Source organism: Sciurus vulgaris, assembly GCF_902686455.1.
Source record: "Sciurus vulgaris genome assembly, chromosome: 2".
Classification (NCBI taxonomy): Eukaryota; Metazoa; Chordata; class Mammalia; order Rodentia; family Sciuridae; genus Sciurus; species Sciurus vulgaris.
This window is the reverse complement of record NC_136462.1, coordinates 77,469,169-77,492,377: the sequence shown is the minus strand read 5'-3', so window position 1 is coordinate 77,492,377 and position 23,209 is coordinate 77,469,169. Positions and strand designations below refer to the sequence as shown.

The following is a 23,209-nucleotide window of genomic DNA, read 5'->3' as shown; positions in this document are numbered from 1 at the left end:
TGTGGTAAGTGCTGTGAAGAAACAGAGCAGAAAGGAAGCAAAATAAGAACCTAATTTACACTGGGAATCATTGAAGGGTCATTCAAAATAGTGATATTAGATCATAGACCTGAGGTTAGCAAGAATAACTAGATAAAGAGTGGAAGAGCTCAGGTGTGTGAAGGGTCCAGAAAGGCAGAATTTGTTGAGATCAAGGAGCTCAAAGAAGAGCAGTGTGACTCAGCCCAGGAAGGAAGAGGAAACTGAAGAGGGAGCCTGGGCCAGGTCACCTGGGGGCTCGCAGTACACACTAGTGATCTGCAACTCCATTCTAATAGTATTGGAGGGCCACTGAAGGGTTTTATGCAGTGAAGTGACAAATAATTGGATTTGTAGCTTTAAGAGATTGACTTGGCTGCAGTGTGAAGTACAGATTGGAAAGCAGTGAAAAGGGATGAATTACAGCTCTCTACAGCATGAGAGATGACTCCCAAAAGATATCACTAAGCAAAAAACAAGAACCAGGAGAATGCATTCAGATTGATTCCATTTGTATATAGGTCAACAACTGGAGACATACACACACACACACACACACACACACACACACCCACCACATACACAAAGAGAAAGAGACTGCATAGAAATGTAATGAAACAGTGATCTCAAAAATGAAGAAGAGGGGTTAATTCTCTGGGGTTACAGCAGAATTTCTGATTTGGAAAGGGACACATGGGAGACTTTAAAGACATTTGGAAACATTTTATTTCTTGAGTGGTGTGTGTATGAATATTTGATCTTTAAAGTGTTCATTTACATTATATATGCTATTGTCTATGTGTGTTATGTTCCATAATAAACATTTAAGCTACTGTTTTAGTCAGCTTTTTCATTTCTGTAACCAAAAGACCTGACAAGAACAATGTAGGCAGGAAAAGTTCATTTGGTGCTCATGGTTTTGGAGGTCTCAGTACATAGCTGGCCTTCCATCGCTCTAGGCCTAAGGTGAGGCCGAACTTCATGGTAGAACGGTGCAGAGGAGGAAAGCAGCTCAGGACATGACAACTAGGAGTGGGGGGGGGGGGGTGGAGAGAAAGAAAGAGAGAGAGAGGGAGAGAGAGAACACCCTTGAGTGCTCTGCTCACCAAGGACAAAACATAAACCCCAAAGTCACACCTCCAGTAACATTCCTCCTGCAGTCACACCCCACCTGACTATAGTTACCACCCAGTTAATCCATATTACTGGATTAACCCACTGATGGGATTAAGGCTCTCATAACCAAATCATCTCACTTCTGAAAACTCTTGCATTGTCTAACACATAAACTTTTGGGGAACACCTCATATATAAGCCATAATAATTACCTAGCTCCACAAACATTTTTTTTAAATGTTACAGTATTGAAAAGTTGGGTCATGGGGGTATATGTTATATCACTTTTTACACTTTTTCATGTACACAAATTTTCCAGAAATAATAATAAATAAAAAGGGGAAATGGATCTCAGGAGGGAGAACAGGAGGGCCTCTGGGCTGACTGGCCCTGAGGGTTCTTGTAACCTAGTGCAGGTGTATGTGGCAAGGTGTTCCAGGGCAGATTCACCTAGGCTACAGTGGAAATGTTGCCTCAGGGGGCTCTGCAACACTGTGGCCCTGCCCTCAGTAGGGAAGCGCTGCAGAAGTCTGGACTATAAATAACAATAACCTGGACTAGGATAGTGGCAGTGGGGTTGGAAGAAAATAGACACATTCAAGTTATATTTAGGAGTAGTAGAAGGGAAGACTTGCTAACAGATTGGATGTCTCACTGTATCAAAGGACTGAGAGACACAGCTGCCCTGTGTCATTTGACTTTTCACAAAATGCTATTCCAAGAGCTGGGTGTTTGCTAAGTCACAGACACATCACAGACATCAATAATGCCTCACTTAGAGATTTCCAAACTTCAGTATAATTCTCTCAGATTTGGTTGTTTTTCCAAAGTCACCCCAAAGACTTTCACATTCTGTTTTCATGCCAAGATTCCCAACAGCAACTGCCAAAAAGCTACAGAACATACATGCAGCAGAGACTCCTGTGGAGCCCCAGAATCTACACTGATTTCAGATACCTTTAGAACTGGATTGCACATCCATCCCAGTAACACTACAGATATCCTCACATACGTAAGCTCTTAAATGATGGTTTCACGCAGGGCAATAGCTGCTTATATTTACCATAATGTCCAGGTCCTAGAATGTGCACCCCATAGTCACTATGACTTGGTCCTGCTTCTCAACCTGAGCTGGCCAGCCTTCCTGATGTACCCAAGTCAGCAGGCACCACAGACAAGGTCATGCAGCCTTGCTGGCCCTCCCTGCAGGGGAGTTGCCCGTTCTGCCTCCTTCTGGAGGAGCCTGGTCCTCTTCTCACCAGTACAGTCTCCCCTTGAGGTATAGACATCATGTGCTGATTGAAAAGTGGCTTATTTGGCATTGTATTAAGCTCACTGCCTCAGGGTGGGACCATGCAGTTCTCAGTTATGTTCCTCGACCTCCAAGGCCCTGTGATTGGTTCATGAGAACTCAGGACATATTGTGTCATCCGGCAGGCCAACAGAGTATGTGAAAGTGTCCCAAACAAACACCTCTCCCTCGTCCATTCAAGAAGTACTTATTGAAGACTTCTCTGGTATAGGGCACTGGGTCAGACTTGGTTTAGAAAAATGAACAAGGCAGTCAAAATGCAAGACTTGAGGGGCTTATATCTAGTTGTACTTTATGAATATGTTTTGGATGTTCTGAGAGCTAATTTGAATAGTCATTGTCTTTCCTACTCATGTACTAAACTTTTCTACCTTGCTTAAAGGTTTTACTTGTACCAGTCTTTTATCCAATACTGAGAGATTTTTACATTCAAATTGTCTTTATTTTTAGCAATGGGCTATTATTAAGTAGATATTAATGGGATATTTTTTTATCCAGCATATATTTCTATCAGCATTTTAAAGTCTGTGATCTTTAGCTGATGCTAATGATCTAATGGTATTTCCTTTGTCTTGTCTTACCCACGGGCAAAGGAATATTAATGATGTGTGTTCTTGGGGTTCTGTAGGCAAGTGATGAACACAGTACTACATGTGAAACACCACAGCAGCAAGAATTAATCCCATGCACTGAGCAATCCATGGTGAGAAATGTCAACGTTTATATTGAGACTTTTGATACTGAGACCTGACAAAGAAAGCAAATAAAAAGAATATTAAGCTGGGCACAGTGGCACACTCTTGTAATCCCAGTGGCTTGGGAGGCTGAGGCAGAAGGATTGTGAGTTCAAAGTCAGCCTCAGCTAAGCTCAGTGTGACCCTGTCTCTAAATAAAATACAAAATAGGGCTGGGGATGTAGCTCAGTGGTTGAGTGCCCCTGAGTTCAATCCCTGGTACCAAAAAAAAAAAAAAAAAGAATATTATAGACTGAGTTTTCTTGTGAATATAGCTGGAAAAAATTAAAATGTCAGTAAGACCAGATTCAACAATATGTTGAAAGACATGACCAAGGAGTTTTTATTTCTAAACTGAAAATATAATTTACTATAAGGAAATTTATGATATTCATAAATTATGAGAAAAAGGTGAAATAATTTCCAAAGATGCCAAAAAGAAACTTAATATTTAAGTTTAATTTAATAGGTATTTCTAACTCAATAAAAGCTATTAGTGTATCAGGACAGGAAGAATATCACAAAATTCAAAGGAACTTTGAACTAATAGTGAAATACCAGAGATTATTCCATAAAAGTCAAGAACAAGGTAGTGATATGTACCATCACTGCTATGTAATAGTGTGCTGGAAATCAAGTTAATAAGGCAAGTCTAAAAGAATAAAACCCTCCAAAATATTAGAAGAGATACTTTCCAATTTTTCAAATGTTATTATCTTCTTAAAAATCCATGAAAATGAACAATAAATTATTAGAAACATAAAATATCATACAGTAACAAATTACAAAGTAAATCTTGTGAAATAAAGTAGTTTTTTCTATGTACCAGCAATGGTCAGTTAGAAATATGACAGAAGAATCTATTCACAAAGGGAACAACAAAATAGTAATATAACCTAGGAGTAACAGTACATTAAAAAGAATTACATATAATCTATATGAAGGAAGCTGTTCAATGTTATAGAAAGACAAAGAGAAAATCCTGAATGGGTAGAATGGTATACCATGTTCTTTGATGAGAAAACTCAAAGTTGTCCAGATGTCAATTTTCTTCCAACTAAATTTTTTTATTAAAATTTAAGGCCATTCCATTTAAAATATTCTACATTTGAAATTGTAAAAATTAGCTGGAGATGTAGTTCAGTAGCAGAACACTTGCCTAATGCCTTGTATACACAAAGCCCTGGATTTGATTCCTAGCATTGCAAAAAAAAAAAAAAAAAGAAAGAAGAGAAAAAAAGTTATAGAAATTTAAACTCTGCATAAAAGATAAAACATCAGTGCATAAAACATTTGTGCACCCTTCACTTCAACTTATCAATTGTTAACATCCTGCCAGTTTTACTTCATCTCACACATTTTTGTTTTCTGAATTGTTTAAATGTAACTTGTGGATATTGATGGAATTTTGCACCTAAGTACTTCAACCTACTTCTCCTAAGAATTAATGTATTTGGACACAATCATAGTGTCAGTTTCATACTTGGGACAGTTAGCAAGAGTTATATAATGCCACTGAAAACAGTGCTTGTCAGATTTCACTGCATCAAGTCACCTGGGAATCCTATTAAAACACAAGTTAGGATTCAGCAGACCTGGGATAGGAGCTGAGGTTCTACATTCTAACAAGTTCCTAGATGATGGTTATTCTACTGGTCCATAGACTATACTTTGAGTTGAAGGGTCTGCTAAATAGTTTATATGCAGTTTTCTTCAACAAGCCCCCTAAATGTCTTTTTGTAGCCATGTTTTCTGTTTTGTTTTTGTTTTCAGTTTAGGATTCCTCAAGTTTTCCATGTTGTAGTTGATTCCCATGTATCACCCATCTTTTCAAATGGTCACCCCATTTTTTTCTATTTTGAGTGGTAGCTTTGTCACAATCAACCAACATTAATACATTTTTCTTAACTGAAGTTCATAGTTTGGTTAATCAGATTTCTTTAGCTTTAATCTAATAACCTTTTTCTGCTCCAGAATTCCACCCAGGATGCCACATTACCTTTAGTCATCACTTCTCAGACTCCTTTTGGCCATGCCAATTTCTTAAATTCTCCTTGATTCTGATGGTGTTGGTAGTTCTCATGAGTACTTGTCAGGTATTTTGTGAAATGCTCTCAATTGGGATTTGTTTGACTTTTCAGACTGAGGTTATAAGGGTTTATATGGAAGACCACAGAGGAAAAGTCCCATTTTCATTACATCATAACAAGGTACATATTATCGACTTTTTTTCTTAGCAACTGTGAAGTTACTAGTTTCCCCCTTTCCATACTGTGCTGTGTGAGAAGTCACTATGCACAGCCCACACTTAACCACTGGCGAGTTCTATTCCATACTATATGCATAAATTATTTTAAATGCTTCTACATGGGAGATTTGTCTATTTTCCCCCATTAATTTACTTATTTGATCTTTTATTTATATCAATATGCAGTCTTGTATATTTATTTTATATTGTGGGTCATAATCTAATACTCTTCAAATTGACCCAGGTTTGACCAGGTGCTTATTTTTTTATGGAAAATGAAAAATATATTCCAAATTTTACATAGAATTGTAAATTGCAAGGACAGCAAACAGCAACAGCATTAAAGGAGTTACAGAAATCAAGACATTTCTACAAAGTTACAATAGTTAAACCGGTGTGGTATTGCTGCAACTATGGAAAAATATGCCAGTAGAAAAGAAGAGTCTGGAAAGAGACCCATACATGTTTTATCGCCTGATTTATAACAAAAGGTTCACAGCAAAGTGGAGTGTTTTAGTTAGCTTTTGCTGCTGCAACTGAAAGACCCAACCAACACAATAATAGAGGAGAAAAGGGTTTATTCAGGGGCTCATGGTTTCAGGGGTCTTAGTCCGTAGAAGGCTGGCTACATTCCTTGGGGCTCAAGGGACTTGAGGTGAGGCAGAACATCATGGCAGAAGAGTACAGCGGAGGGAAGCAGCTTTTGTATTGATCAAGAAGCAGAGAGGATCTCCACTCTCCAAATACAAAATAAATATACCCCAAAGCCACAACCCAAATTCCCTCCTCCAAACACACCCTACCACTTCAGTTATTACTCAGTTAATCCCTATCAGGGGATAAATCACTGATGAAGTTAAGACTCTTACAACCTAATCTTCTCTCCTCTGAACCTTCTTGCACTGTCTCACATGTGAGATTTTGGGGGACAACTCACATCCAAACCATAACACGAAGGAAGAATGGTCCTTCCAATAAATGGTCCTAGATCAACTGGATATTCAAATGAACCCATTTCAAACTATAGTCATGCATTGCTTAAGGACAGGGATACATTCTGAGAAATTCAATATTAGGCTATTTCATTGTTGGTGTTACAGTTTGGGATGTGAGGTGCCCCCCAAAAGCTCACATGTGAAACAATGCAGGAAGGTTCAGAGGAGAAATAATTGGGTTGTAAGAATCTTAACCCAATCAATGAATTAATCCCAGATGGGATTAATTGAAGTGGTAGAGTGTGGTTAGAGGAGATTGGAATTGGGGCATGGCTTTGGGGTACATATTTTGTATCTGGAGAGTGGAGACTCTCTCTCTCTCTCTGCTTCCTAATGATGCAAGCTGCTTCCCTCTGCCACGCTCTTCTGCCATGATGTTCTGCATCACCTTGAGCCCTGAGGAATGGAGCCGGGCTTCTATGGACTAAGACTTCTGAAACCGTGAGCCCTCAAATAAACTTTTCCTTCTCTATGATCTGTCTGGTCAGATCATTTAGTCACAGCAGGGAAAAGGCTGACTAAAACAGTTGGTGACCATCATAGAATGTACTTATACCTAACTAGGATGGTTACATTACTAGGCAATATAATCTTTTGGGACCATGACTGTGTGTGCTATCTGTCTTGAACTGAAGGATTGCTATACAGCACATGATTGTATATACAAAATTTAATTCCAAATGAATCAGATTAAGTGTGGAAGGTGAAACAAATAAAGCTTATTGAAGATAAAATAGAATTTTCTTGCAGCCAAGCATTCCTAAAAAGGACACCAAAAATGCAACTCCAAATGAAAATATTGATAAACAGGACTTCATTAAAATTAGAACACTATTAAAAGTGAAAAGGCAAGCTACAGAATGGGAAAAATATTTATGATACTATTATCTAAGAATGGACTTGTATTTAGAACATATGCAGAACTACACATTGAAATACTGTGTTTTGCTAACATATGTGTAAAATCAGAATATGGTTAGGAGAAAAAGCTAGAAGTATATTTGCCAAGCTAAACCACTAGTCTTGGGTCTTTCTGGGGGTTATAATTATAAACATTATCACATTTTTGTTGTTGTTTCTACAATGAAAATAGTTTTATTTTTTCTGATTATATAAATAATTCATAGTCACTCACTACAAAACAATTTGTTGAACAATATATTCAAGTATGAGGAGGAAATGAAAAAGTGCTTGAAATCCTGTTACTCCCCCACTCCTCACACTTTATCACTTCTGAACACATACACTTACATATAATTTTCATTTATGTGTGTACATGTACAGTTATTTGTTAATCGATTTCTTCTCCTTTCCTTTATTCTTATTCTTTGTTTTATTAGATCACAGTTTGTATCAGCATGTACAATTTATGAATTCTTTCATATCTACAAATAACCTTCTTTACCTTATGAAATAGTTCAAACATAAAGTATAGAAAAAAACATAATGAACATCCAGGAACAATGTATCCCAGCTTAAGAAATAAAAGCTTACACATAGAGTTGATTCCTTCTACACTTTCTTCTAGCCTCTCCCATCTGTTCCTCTAAAGAAAAAACCATTATTCTAAATTCATTGCAGATTATTCCCATGCACACCTTCATATACATATTACATACATGTATCCTTTAACTATATATAGTATGTTTTCTGCATATATAAACTTTATATATGGTATCACATTGAACATATTTTTGGGTGATGTATTGTCTTCATTCAACATTTGATATTTATCCATGTTGATATACACAGTCATCATCCTTTCATTTTAGTTTCAATAAACCTAAAAGAGAAAAAAAGGAGAGATAGTTGGGAAAAAAGAATCAATGCCCATGAAGTTGTTAGGAACTTAATATTTCAATGGGCTATGTTTGAGTTTAAATATTAATTCTTTTATTTAATGTATATTTATTGAGGGCCAGATATTGTGAAAGGCTCTGAAGACAAAATGATGAGCAAAACAGACCAAGTCCTTACAGTCTGCTTGTGAAATAAGGGTCAGACATTAATGTAGTGATAATACTCATTAGGTCTCTCTGAGTCAAGGAGACAGACCTAAAAGTTTGAGGGGACCAGGGCTGCTAGAATTTGCAAGACAGGATTGGAAAGGAGAGAGCTGCAGAAAGAGAACTTCATAGATCTGTAAAAGGTCCCTCTTATTTAAAAATACAAACCGAACTCTTAGAAATAAAAACTACAATGCTTGAGATAAAAAATACACTTAATGTGACTGACAACAGATTAAACATTGCATAAGACAAAAAATAATGACTGAAGACATAACAATAGAAATTATCTAAATGAACACAGAAAAAAGAAACATTTTTTTTTTTCCCTAGTACTGGGGACCTGAACCTAGGGCACTTCATCTTGGCCCTTAAAAAAAATTGATTTTGAGACAGAGTCTTGTTAAATTTCCAAGGCTGACCTTGAACTTGCAATCTTTCTGCCTCCGTCTCCTGAGTAGCTGGGATTACAAGTGTCTTTCACTGTGCCCAATAAGAAAAAATAATTTTTAAAAATGGACAAATCATTAGTGAACTGTGGAATAACTTCTAGTAACATAATCTACACACAATTGGAGTTTTCCAAAAGAGGAGGTGGAGGGATAAATAGGAAAAAAATACTTAAAGGAAGAGTCAAAAGATTTTCAAATTTGGTGAAAAATATACACCTTGTATCCAAGTAGCTCAAAGAACCCCAAACACATGGAACATGAAAAAAGAAAAAAAAAAAAAACAAAAAAAAACTTAAAGCACATTATAGTCAAATTTTTCAAAATCAGTGTTAAAGAAAACTTCTTAAGAGAAGCTAAGAAACAAGGACATGTTGTATACAGAACAACAAACATAAAAATGATAGCACATTTCTTACCAAACACAATGCAATCAAAAAGGCAATGGGGCAACATCTTTAAGTAACTGTGGGTATCAGCCTAGAATCACATGAACAATCAAAGTAACCTTCAAAAGCAAAAGTCTTTACTATTTCAGACAGGGCAATGATATCTCCTCCCACTACTTCTATTTAACATTGTACTTAGGGCTCTAAGCAGTACAAAAAGGTAAGAAAAAGAAGCAAAGGGAGGAAGAAATAATCTAGATTTAAAATAAAGCAGTAAAATGGTTTTATTCACTGACAACATGATTGCCTACATATAAAATACAATGAAATCTAGTATAGCTACTAGAAGCATTAAGTCAGTTTACTAAGATTTTAAGATACAAGATTGATACACAAAAGTCAACTACACTTTCACACATTAGCAATGAACAATGAGAAATAGGATTTTCAAATTTTAATTCAATCAATCAATTTTAATTAGATTTTGTGGTATTGGTGATTGAATTCAGGGGTGTACTATCATTGAGTTACACTCCTAACCCTTTTTATTTTATTTTGAGATAGGATCTCTTTAAGTTACCCAGGCTGGCCTTGAACTTGTGATCCTCCTGCCTCAGCCTCCTCGGCAGCTAGGATTACTGGTGTGCCCCACCATGTGTGGCTCAGAAACTGAAATGTAAAAAAATAAAAATAAAAAATAAAGAAAGAAAGAAAAAATGATTTAAAATAGCAATTAAATGTGAAATATGAAACAGGGATAAATCTGAAAAATTTGTATGATATCTATACATATTAATGAAATTTGTATGGGACCTATACACCCCAAATTCTAAAACTTTGCTGAGATTGAAAAATAAAGAAGATCTAAATAAATGAAAAGATACCATACTCATGGGATGGAAGATGCAATATTCTTAAAATGTCATTTTTCCACAAAGTGATTTACCAATTGAACGCAATCCAATAAAAAAAAATCTCAATTACCTTTTTTGTAGAAACTATCAAGCTGACTAATCTATATGGAAACACAAAGGAACTACAATAGCTGAAACAGCGTTATAAAAGCTCAAAGTTAGAGGAGTAATAATTGATTTTAAGACTTACATAAAGTTATAGTAATTAATCAGTGGTATTGTTATAAAGATAGACAAACAGATCACTGGTATGGAAGAGAAAGTCCAGAAAAAGACTGATGACCTGATGACTATATATATATATATATATATCATGACCATCATCTCCATATATGGAGAGAGAGACTGATTTTTGACAAAGTTATAATAGCAATACAGAAAGGCAAGGAACTGACTTTTCAAATAATGGTCTTGGGAATCAGGTAAAAAAAATAGTCTTGGAAAAATTGGATATCTTTATTAGAGAGTGAGAGAGAGAAAGAGAAGAAAGAACTTAGATCTATACTTTATACTATATACAAATATTAATTCAAAATGGATCATAGGCCTAAATGTAAAACCTAAGACTATGTAATTACAGAAGAAAATAGAAGAGAAAATCTCTAATCTTGGGCTAGGAAAAGATTTCTTAGATACAGGTTCCAAGAACCAATAATAATCATCTCTTCTGGAAACCCCAACTTTTGCTCATGAATAGTTATTTTGTGCATGCATTCTTCTTGAATACTTTATACATGATGTAAATCAAATTACACTATATCTGTTTATATTTCTCTCCTCCATTGAGCTTCCCTTAAGTACAGATCACATCCTAATCATTTTAATGTCCCAAAGTCCAATAAATGTTAATTACATAATGTCTCCAACTTAAATCAGAGAGAAAATCTTCCCTTCCAGCCTCCCACCATATTTCCCTCACCTTTCCTCGGCCAGCACTGGGCGGCAGGGTCATCCCTGAGCAAATCACTAGCAAAAGTCATGGACTCACCATGATTCACTTTGTCCAGCCCTGCTCTAGGGACAGGCCTGCCTCTCCCAAGGAGCCATGGCTGTTGTGCCATGGAGCCCACCACAGAGAACCTGAGGGAAACGTGATGGCAGAGTTGGTGACACTGATCAGGCTGTTTCATTTTCCATTGTGAAGGTATAATTTCCAAATAGCTTTATCTTATGTTTAGATTTTAGGACGAAAAACTGTTAGATAGCACTTTATTTGAAAATACAAAGACTAACACAGCCCTGCTACAATAAGGAGAGTGAAATCATTCCTCTTGAACAAGAAGACCTCACACTGAGCTTTTTATAGCTGTGTAGACAATGCGACCATAGAAAGAAATGTAGAAAGCTTTTTCTGCTGAATCATTTAGATCAATTCATACAATTTTGAATATTCATTAATTTCCACAATAGCCATTGTTTTAGAACTCATGTTATTATATCAACATCCTTCACTAGTCCTAAAACTAAATCAAACATAAGTATCTTTATTGTAAATGTCAGAAGAAAAAGAAAATCTAGCCAGTGCTGTGGGTAACCGGGAGTTTGTATTTTCTCTGTGGATATAGGAGCTTAGGGAAAATACAGTGCAAGAAAGAAATGTGTAAATGTTGAGCTTAACAAATCTGGTCAGCAAGCATTTGTCTGAGAAACTTAGTTTCTTTTCTTAAAGGAGAAATTTGTATTTCAGATTTTATGTGTTTTTGTTGACTGGTTTGTTTTATTTTATTTTATTTCATATCACTAAACATAGTCTTGTATTTTTCTTCCTCACTTTGAATATCAGGCACTACCTTGATGACTTTGGGAAATGAAGGCAGGGGAAGTAGCCCCTCAGTCCAGAGTACCTGAAAGGACAATTCAGTTCTCAGGTCTAGAGACAAGCAAATGGGGAGAAAAGGAGAATCGAGAGCTCCATTTTCACACCCTCCTCCAAACCCTAACAATACTTATGCCTTTCGAGCCCCCAAGAAACACTGCAGGTCAGCTGGACTCAGTTGCTCTTCCTCTACTCTGTATGTCAAAGGGAGCTCTCCCAAATCTACCACAACTATTTGACTACCTATTTTACCTCAGACCAGTCTAGAAACTTCCTGATGGGTCAAAACTGCCCTCACTGATCCATCAGGTTCAATTGACCGACCCCCCCCCCCCCCACTGTTTTGACCTGAGCAGGGACAATAACCAGTAGAGTTGACATCACAGTGGGGTCTGCAAGTAGCCCCAATCCTAGGGTCCTGTTCCCTTGGAGCCTAAGGGTCATCAGTAGGTAGACTTTGCAGCTTCATTTGTCTCTGGAGTTGAAGAAGGTGCAACCTAAAGAAGAGACTGCATAAGAACCTTTCCAGACTAGTGGTCATTTCTTCTGCTAAAGTTCAGAGTAGTGCCAATTGCGGTTGGAGATTGGAGTTAAAAGCTGTCTTCTGAGCCTCACACTCTTCCTTGAGTCCCAGTGTCTTGAGATTGGCAGACTATGTGCTGGACCTTTCATCTGCAGCAGTAGATCAGGAGGCAGAGTTTATCAGTTAACCAGTTCTTTTCACCAATCATCCAGGATTATGCAGTAGTAAACTGATAGTATCATATTCTCCAAGTAACTATGTTATTTCACAAAAAGCTGAGGCTTGAGTATGTAGTACTGTAGGCTCCTGAGTGGCAGAGGGAATATGAGCTGGACTATGAATCTGCAAGATCTTCAACAATGATATAAGGACAAATATAGTTGGTTATAAGTGTCATCTTTCATGTAGATGTTAACAACTGTCCCAAATCCCCTTTGGTACTCAAAGGCTTATGAAAATAATTTATAATATTTGCATAATCAAGATGTAGGATGAAATAACTACTATTTCAGAGGAAAGCAAAATTCTATTGAGGGTCATAGGTAGCATTCTGTGGAAAATCCCGTGTTTATGCCCGATCTCAGCTCCAAAAATCCCTCCTGTCTTGGGCTCACTGACACTTGGGAGGCTCTGAACTGCTGCTCCTACTCTGCTCTTGGCTTCAATCATGAGTCTTCTGAGGATGGATCTTTCTTTTTTTCTGTTTAAATGTCTTTCTTGTCCAACACCATTACCAGCTAAATACAAATGTTTCTTGCAGACTGTCTGCTGATCATGCAGAAGTCGAGGGAAAAAGTCCTGAGGAGAATTCTGAGAGTTCACCCACCAGCCCAAGGGAACTACATGAGGCAAAGATGTGCCTTTACTTTTTCGATCTCCCTCAATGCACCTCCACTTCTTCCCTCCTCATAGGAGTTCCAGTGGGTGTGGGTGTGGATCTCCTCTGTAGGTGATGAGGAAGACCACAGGTGACAACTTGGCATTCATCAGTTATTTTGAGCCAACAGTCCTTTCTCCTCTAGTTCAGGAACTTATAAAACATTTTTAAATAGTCACCAATAGCAAAAAATCTCACTTTAGAAGTGTATTGATTTTTTTCTCCCTTATTCATGGACCAACATTTTTGAAATGTTTGTTACTTTTGTCTTTTGTTTTGGGGGTGGGGCCTCACTTCTTTTTTTTTTTTTGGTAGTTGAAAATGGACAGAATGCCTTTATTTTGTTTGTTTATTTTTATGCAGCGCTGAGGGTGGAACTCAGTGCCTCACATGTGCTAGGAAAGCACTCTGCCACCGAGCTTCAGCCTCAGCCTGGGGCCTCACTTCTGGTTATACAAGTTAAGGAGAAGAAAAGAGGGGATGAGATTTCTGGGATCTCCCAGTGATTTAACTACTATTAGCACAAACCCAATTCTTAGTCTTCTCTTCAAAAAGTCAGAATCTATAATCTTCTACAATGTTATCTATAATGTAGATGTGTTATTTAGCTTTTTCCTGCTGTGAACAAAATACCTGACATGACCACACAAACATTTATTTTTAAATAAAGGTTTACTTGGCTCATGGTTTCAGAGGTTTCCACCCACTGTCAGCTCTGTTGCTTTGGGCCTGAAGCGAGGTAGAAGATCACAGCATGGCAGAAGAAAGTTGCTTAGCTCATGATAACCAGAAAGGAAAGCACACATGAGAGAGAGAGAGAGAGAGAGAGAGAGAGAGAGAGAGAGAGAGAGAGAGAGAGAGAGAGAAAGAGAGAGAGAGAGAGAGAGAGAGAGGAGAACACAAGAGATAACCTTCCAGGGTACACTCCCAGCACTCTCGGTGACCTGCTTCCTCCAAACATGTCCCACCATCTACTCCATCACTTTCCAGTAGTCCACTCAGCTACCAATGGATTAATTTACTGATGAGATCAGAGTCCCCATAATCCAATAACAATCCATTAAGTTCCTCAAAGCCCCATCTGTGACCATTGCTCCACTGGGGACCAAACTTCAATTACTAAACCTGTATTAGGGTTCTCTAGAGGAACAGAATCAACAGGAACTATGATTATAAAAGGAGGATTTATTAGACTGGCTTACACAACCAGAAGCAGCATAGTCCACAATGGCAGTCTGCAGCCGGAGAGCTGGAAGAAACAGCAGCTGCTCAGTCCAAGAGGCAGAAGCCCCAGAACAAGAAAGATCAACAGTGCTACCCTAATCCAAGACCAAGGCTTCTGGAAACTCCCTGAAGAATCACTGGCAGAGTCCGCTTTGGAAGAATGAAGAAGCAAGAGACTGAGATCCTCAGACTATGGAAGCAGTAATCAAGAACCCATTCAAGAAATGTCGAGCTTGCATCTGCTACTGCTTCCTTGTTCTTTCAGCTTTTATTCCAACCAAGCCACCATCCTATTGGGTGGTGCTTCCCATGCTTAGGGAGGGTCTCCAGTTCACTATCCCACATTCCAATCATTCCTAGACAGGCCCTCATTGACACACCCAGAAGCCTCTTAATCATCAGCATCTCTTAATACAATCAAGTTGACAATTCAAATTAACTTTTACAGAGCCTTTGGGGGATATTCCAGATACAAAACATATCAGCAGGATATATAGTAAAAAAATTACCAGATGTGTGAAGAAGCAGGAAAATGTGACCCATAATAAAAAGAAAATGTGATCATTAAAAAGAGACACACAGACAATCCAGATGATTGAGTTAGCAGAAGAGAATTTTTAAATTCTTATGAAAAATATGCTAAAGAATTTATAGTTGGGGGGGAATATAGCTCAGTCTGTAGAGTGCTTGCCTTGCATGCACAAAGCCCCAGGTTCAATTCCCAGCACCCAAAAAAAAAAAAAAAGATGAATATAATGGTGAAAACAATGGAACTCTAAAAAAGCACCTAACCAAATATTTAGAACCGAGAAAGTAAATAAAATTCATATTCTTATAAACACTGATATTACAAGGTACAGGGAAAGGAGAAAGGGAGGAAGAAACAAAATCCTCTACAAACCCTGTTAATACTGTCTCACTCAACAAGACCATAATGCTTTGTCCCATATTCAATCGCTTATATAATAAACTACAAATAAAATCTTTTCTGAAAGATACACTGCTCCTCTTTGATATGGCAGGGAAAAAGAAATGGAAGTTGGGGTAGGTGTTATTCTTTTGGCAGATCCTCTCAGTCATTGTGGATATTCCTGCGCTGTTAATAAAAACTATATATTATATATACTGTATTATATATATTATATAATGTATATGTATATCTGTATACACACACATATGTGTATATATATATATACACTTTCTCTCTAAAGAATTTTTTAAAAATTCCAGGGACAAGATGGCTGAAATCTCAAATCAAATACCACCAAATACATTGTTGTCTATTGCCTGACCTTTCCATGTGTTATTTCTTGGTTGTTTTCTGGATCAATGCCATTTTCTGTTTATGAGCTTCTGTGGTACAAGCTTTATTTGTAGGGTCATATTTCTTCAGAGCCAAATCCTAGGATCCACATGTTCCACTGGCATTTCTAGTTGTAGTTGGACATTTTTCACATCCAGAATGCTGGATTTGCGATGCCGATCAAGCTGGCAGGCTACTGTGATCACACTCTCAATTAAAATCATCAGCAATCTGCAGCAGCATCTTCTCTACATCTTCACCCAACTGCTCATTTGGATTCACTTTTCTTATTAAATTCTGTAATTTCTTCTTGGTCAATACCTGATTGTTTTGAGGGATAAAACTACCTCCTGTCTCAAGGGTGCCTGAAATTTTTATCACTATAGTGCTATTGGCCATGGAGCATTGTGGAGGGTGCTGGCTGGTTCTGGTTTTACGGATGAGAAATTGAATAGGCTGATTAAAACTGAGGAGCCAAATTGGTTCATAATCTGCTGAGCTTTGCACTTTAACTCATAGAGCTTATCAAGATCCTGTTTCTTTTTGGAGCTATGAGGGCCAAGGTCAATCAAAGGCAGCAAGCAGTATCTATCTCCCCATGATATGGAGACTGCCCCAGCAAAGCTTTCACCACCACAATAATGAATTTTTAAGAAGTCTATCAGAAGGAATTAACCGAAGATTTAAATATGTAAAGGAAGATATCAGTGATCTTGAAGACAGATCAATAGAAACCATCCCAATTGAAGTACACAAAGAAAACGATTGGGGAAAAAATGAACTGAGTCTCAATGATCTGTTGGATAGCTCCAAGTAATCTCTTAACTAGAGTTCCAGAAGAAGAAAGAATGGGGCAGAAAGTACATTTGAAGAAATAATGAACAAAAGCTTTCCAGATTTGATTTAAAACATCTACTTAAAAACCCAAGAATCACATTGAACCCCAAACAGGATAAATACGCTTAGGTAGATTATGATTCTGAAAATCAAAGATCATAAGAACATCTTAAAAGCAGCCAGAGGAAGCAGGAACATTGTGCACCGAAGAGCAATGATAAGAATGATAGCGACTTCACACAAGAAGAAAATCAAATAACCTTTTCAGAGTGCGGAAGAGAAAAACAGCAACAAAAGCATTTACTGAGAGTTCTATACTCAGCAAAATAGCCTTTAAAGTTAATTTTAAAATGAAGACATTTTGTATAATTAAAAGCTGAGTAAGTTCATCACTAGCAAATTTGTGGTACCAAAAATACAAAGGAAATTCTGCCGGAAGGCAAACAATACCAGAAGGAAACTTTGAACTTCAGAAAGAAATGAAGTGTGCTGAAAACTGTAGATATATGTACATATATATTTATCAATTTAAAGACTATTTTTTCTTACTTTTATCCAACTGTTCATAAAATAGTTGACTACTTAAAGCAAAAATAGCAATGTACTGTTGGATTTATAATTAATATACAAGTTAAAATATATGATGACAATTACACAAAGGATAGGAGTATTAGTTCAAGAGAATTATATAGTTGAAATGTTCTAATATTGCAGGAGAAGTGTTGTATTAAACAATATTGTAGACAATAGTAAACTAACAGTGCCTATGGTAATCTCTATAGCAACCAATAAAAACATAATACCAAAAGAGAGACAATCAAAAATAGTCTTAAAAAATACTTAAAGAAAAGCATTTTTTTTCCAGTATGAGGGATTGAACCCAGGGGAACTTTACTACTGAACTACATTCCCCTTATTTTTTATTTTGAGTTGGGCCTGAACTTGTGATCCTCCTGCCTCAGTCTCCCAAATAGCTGAGATTACAGCCACCATGACTGACTGATTTAAAGAAAATTTACTTAGTGTCCTTAAAAAAGTATTAATAATTTAAGAAATGAATCATAATTTCTATTAAAAGGTAATGTTATTTCTTGCCATTTTCCATCCGGATGTGACTCCAACTATAGGTTGACAATGCATTTACCTGTCAACTAAGGCCATGTAACAGACAATCCTGCAACTTGGTTGCTTAAAACAATAGGCATTTATTATTTCTTGGAAGTTGCAGCATGGACAGTTCGTTCTAGTTTGGGCTGGGCTTGGCTAATCTCAGCTAGGCTCACTCATGTATGCTGTCATTTGACAGGTCATTTGTGAACCATCCTAGGCCATTCAGCCCAGCCACATCAACACAGACCAGAGTTGCCAAGCCATCCAGCATATACAATTGTGAGATAATAAATGTTGCTGTTTGAAGACAACAAGTTTGAAATGGTTTGCTATATAGCAAAAGTTAAGAATGCACCTATTAGAAAAAAAAGCTTTCTGACTACTCCCAAGATGTATAATGAACAAGATGATCCACACATGACAGAAAATAAGCATGTCCACCCCTTAAAGAATCTTATAATCTTGTAGCAAAAATAGAAGTAAATACATAATGAGCCGTGATGTTTTACTATAGTCATTATAAAAATGCATTTGGGAAGAGAGGTGAACCAGAAATTCTCTTTGTTATTTGGAGTGTGAGTTAGATTTATAGAATCATCTATAGCCTTCCATTATATTTCATACTGGATTTCTTTGCCTTCTAATCTGAAGCTTTGTAAACTTTCTTTTAGAACAGAAAGAGCTAACCAAACTCAGGGGAGACTTAAAATCATCCATTAGAATGCAGGGAAAACTGTAACTTCTTTATATTTATTTTTATTGTATCTTCTAAAGATTTATGTTTTCCTTAAATTTTATTATAAACAAAATATATTAGTATAGTACTATAAATATAAATTTTTAAAATTTATAAATGCCCAAAATAACTTTTACTGATAGCATGATAGACACCTGGAGACTCCTCATGTAAACACACCTCTATATCTCTGTGTCAGACATCACAGCACACAGAATATGCGTCTCATTCTAACTCATCTTCAAGGAAATTTTCCTCAGTTACCACGATCATCAGGTCCTACCCTTCTCTGCTCCTTCCCAGAATGCTTTTTTGTCATGGGCCGTAGAGGTCACCCTGCAATCAGTAGCTGATTGAGCACTAACCCTGTTTCCGTGCTAGGCTCTGTGTGTATGTAAGGAATGAACAGGTCACAGCTCCTACCCTAATGGAATTTACAAGCTCTCTCTTGTCACACAACCTCATGTGACTTCCTGGGAAAAGATGACAAGTCTACCCTCATGACACAGAGGCCCATCTCCTGAACCTGAAGCTTTGATGAATCAGCAAACAGGATGTGGAAAGGGAAAAGGGAGAACCTGCTGGGTTGTTTCATGAAAAAGGAGGGCAAATGAAAACATTTCTCACTGCCTGACCCTGCATCACTCCACAGCCGGGCCCAGCCTTTCCCTGGTCATCACTGCTGAAGACAGCAGGGGAGGGAGTGCTTGGGGAGACAGAGGGACCAGAAAAGATGCCACCTTCCCCACTTTCATCCTTTTCTTCCCTCAGAGGAAGATGAAGACAGGGGTGCTCACTGCTGGTAGAGAGAGAGCTCTCCTGCCCACCATCAGGACCAAGGAAGGCAAGAAAGGAAGTAGGTCCTTTAGGAAAGGTGAAGAATAAGCAGGAGGGATGTGCCTGCTGTTTAGATGGCACCAGTTTCTCTCTGTGTCTCTTTCTAAAGGTTGCAAATCATTTCTGAACCACTATACCACTTTCTTCCTGTCTTCCATGCCTTCCCCCCATTTCTTTTCTTCTTTTTTGTTTCCCCTGAAGTCCCAAGTTGTGCCAGAGATGAAAGAAAACATCTTCTTATATCATCCTTTTACAGGATGCCTTTGGTGAGAGGTGGTAGAAAAGGGAAAAATGACTTGATTTCATTTTCTTCCTGTATTCCAAGAGTGGGGAAACAGAGCAGAGGGCCTGTGTACATTAGTTTGAAGTACTGCTAACTACATGGTATGTAATTTGGAGGATAGCGTGGAGAAGAGTGAACATCACCTGAGGACCCTGCCTTTTCTCCTGGGGATAGGGTCAGTGCATTTGCAGGGTTCCATGCAGGTATCATGTCAGGTGGAACATGCCTTGCTGTTCATGATTTAAGGAGATGTGTATGGCTGTCAGGGAATGGACAGGTCATGGGATGGACACAGGGTTAACTTGTGTTGGTTAATTTTATGTGTCAACTTGGCTTTGCCAAACAGGTGGTTTTGGGATGTGGTTAGCATTTAAATTGTTGGATTTTTCAGTAAAACAGATTACTCTCCATAATAAAACTGAACCTCATCCAATCAGCCAAAGGTCTTAACAGAACAAGTAACCTTCCCTGAGCAAAATGGAACTCTGCCAGCAGACTGCATTTGGACTCAGGCTGTAACTTTTTTGTGGCTTCCAGCCTATCAGTCTGCCTCATCAAATCCACAACAACAAAGTCAGTTCCTTAAAACGAATCTCCCTCCCTTTTGCTCTCTCATTCTCTCCCTCTCTTTCTCTCCCACTTCTGTCTCCTCTTCCTGCTACACGTAGCAAGTTTACCAAAAAACCCCACAAGAACAAAAGGGGCAGAATTTGAGGATGGGTTGAGGAGTTGGGGAAGGGAAAGAAGAAGGAGAAACTACAGAATTAAAAAAAAGAAAAAAAGGTCATAGATTGAAAATCATATCAACGAAGTGTCCAGAAAAGTTAACATCAAAATAAACTCCATGACATAACTTCTTCAACATTTTAAACTCCAGGGAAAATAAAGTGGCACATACACAAGCAGAAAAATGTAAGTCATGTTCAAAGGAGCAAGTCCTCAAATGTAGCTCTGAATTTCTCACCTCTCAGTAGCAATGCAGAAGGGGTGTGTAATATCTTCCACTGACGACTGAATGGAATTTGTGACTTAAAAGTGATCTAGCCATATCTAGTTTTCTAGTTTTCATTTAGGCAGGAAGGCAACAGAATTTTTCATACTTCCTAAACTTAGAACCTTGGTCAGCCAACTTCTTTACGCCAAACATGTTCAAAGAAGCAACTTAAGATAGTAAAGGTTGTAATTAGATAAAAATACTTTGGTAAGGTCAGTTTTATTGAAAATAATGTATAATAATTTCTAAATGCTTTCAAAAAAGTAATTGATTTTTCTATAAATTTTGAAATCAGTGAGTCCTAAAAGCAAATAATGCAATAGAGCAATCTAAAAGGGGAAAAGATGAGAAAGCAGGGAGATATTCAGGTTATTACATTACTAATGGTAAAAGTTTAATAAAAGTGGCAAGCAGTATAGACCCAAGGGACAATGTTGGTTGTCTTCTAAAAAGAGTTACCCCTAAATTGCTATTAACTCAGTAGCAATAAAATTAAGAATGATCATAAAATATTTTAAGTTATTAAACAGAATTTTTAAGAGTTTTTTTTCTTCAAATGTGTTAAAAGACTAAAGGGCAAAGAAAGCCAGTGTCCTGCCTCTAAGTTCAGTGTGTGAGGGAGACGGTGGCCTTACAGCCACTGCCATGGTTTCACTTAAGTAGAGAAGAGATGTGACCAGATTTGCATTATGAAATGTCAAAAGTGGACATGATCCTACCTATTTCTTTGTTTACACCCCTGGCCCTCACTTGAGCTAATATTGAGATTAGCCTGCAGGTTGGTGGCACGTCTCAGAGGTGCCTTCAGCCAGGACCATCAACATCCAGGCTGCGGGTCAATGGAGATCAGTTTCTTTGAGGGACAGTGGTATTCTTATTGTCACAAAAGACGCAGGTGGTTATCACCTTTAACAATGGTAGCTATTAAGGTCTGATTCCACCATCACCAAACAACCTCTAGCTCCCCACATTGATTTCTCTCTAGCAAGATGTTAAGCTGATCCAGGTCATACTTTCCATTATAAATTAAGAATTTCCCATTGTGTTTTCATTTTTAAGTGGATATTTCTATAAATCTGCAATTGGTTATCTTTTTAAAAATGTTTTGATACAAGCTGATAATCCCTTATACACTACTGTGAAACCCAAAAAGGAAGTGTGTGTGTGTGTGTGTGTGTGTGTGTGTGTGTGTGTGCGTGTGTTTTTCTCATTTGGCAGAAACACTTGACATGAACAGATGCAAGGTTATTTATAGTCTCTATCCTATTCCATGAGAATACTCGTATGTTTTGCTGCAGAAGTAAATGTGTTTGATTGTGAAGTATCCTTTATTATACCTATTGAGATATGGCTTTTGTCCTTTTCTGCATCTATTGAGATAGTGTTTTTCCTTTATTATGTTTTATAGTGGATTATACTGATTTATTTCTTCATGTAAACTGAATTTGCTTGTAATATATTATTTTTTAACATATTGCTGAACTTAGTTTCCTGATTTTTAAAAAGAATTTTACATCTACATTTATGAGAGTTAATCTAAATTTTACTTTGTAATGACCTTGTCAAATTTTGAAATAAAAGTTATCCTGGCCTCATGAGATAGGTTGGAAAGTGTTTAGTCCCTAAACAGTCTGTATAAGACTGGCATCATTTCTTTCATAAATGTTTGGTAAAATTCACATGCCTGATGTTTCCTTTATGGGATTTTATCTGTAAAAAATAGTATGGTGAGCCAGGCACACACCATATGGTATGGTGAGATACTCAGGAGTCTAAAGCAGTTCCAGGCCAGCTTGGGCAATTTAATGAGACCCTGCCTCAAAATAAAAGTAGTAAAAGGGCTGGGCATATAGTTCACTGGTAGAGCATCCTGGATTCAATCCCTAAAGCCATGAAAAAAATGTATACAGAGAATTATTTTTTAATTTAATTCTTTTAAAAATTCTTCTTATATAAATTTTGGTGGGTTGTAGTTTGCTTAGAAACTTCATCTAAAATTTTCACTTTATTGGCATAAATTAATTAAAATATTCTTTTATTATCTGCAGGATCTGTAGACATGCTTGTTTGCATCCCAAATGTTGGTTATTTGCATCTTCTCTTTTGTCTTTATCAGTAGTGACAGTCATTTAATTGTCTTAATAGCCTTTTCAGAGAGCCAGTCTGGCTTTTTTGTTCCTCTCATTATGCTCATTTTTTATTTCATAAATCTTTTTTATTTATTCTTTTCTTTCATCTACTTTCTTTGAGTTTATTTTTCTGTTGTTTTTCTAATTTCTTAAAATGGATGCTTAGTTCATTGATTTTTCAGCTGTGCTTCTTTATGAATAATTCATTCAAGACTAATAAGTGTCTTTAAGAAGCTTCATCCTTCAGGTTTTGATAAAAGTACTATTTTATTATCACTCAATTTCAAATATTTAAAAATTCCCATTATGATTTGTACTTTGACATGAGTTATTTAGAAATGTATGCCCTAATTTCTGAA

The 23,209-nt window shown here is 37.1% G+C and overlaps 1 long non-coding RNA gene and 1 pseudogene across 4 annotated transcripts in view; both read right to left on the bottom strand.

Annotated features, from left to right (window-relative positions):
• Positions 1–3,999: 3,999 nt before the first annotated feature.
• LOC306651980 overlaps positions 4,000–23,209 on the bottom strand; it is a 29,466-nt gene continuing 10,256 nt past the window's right edge. Inside the window, exons 3-5 of one of the 3 annotated variants that reach the window (XR_013761279.1) lie at positions 11,170–12,871; positions 9,808–9,936; positions 4,000–8,206 (exon numbers count right to left, since the gene is read on the bottom strand). This is a non-coding gene — a long non-coding RNA (uncharacterized lncRNA). The other 2 variants (XR_013761280.1, XR_013761281.1) reach the window with 2 other exon arrangements.
• Positions 15,391–21,891, bottom strand: LOC306651974 (transcription initiation factor TFIID subunit 12-like; annotated as a pseudogene). The gene has a single exon. The product of its transcript is annotated as a transcription initiation factor TFIID subunit 12-like (transcript).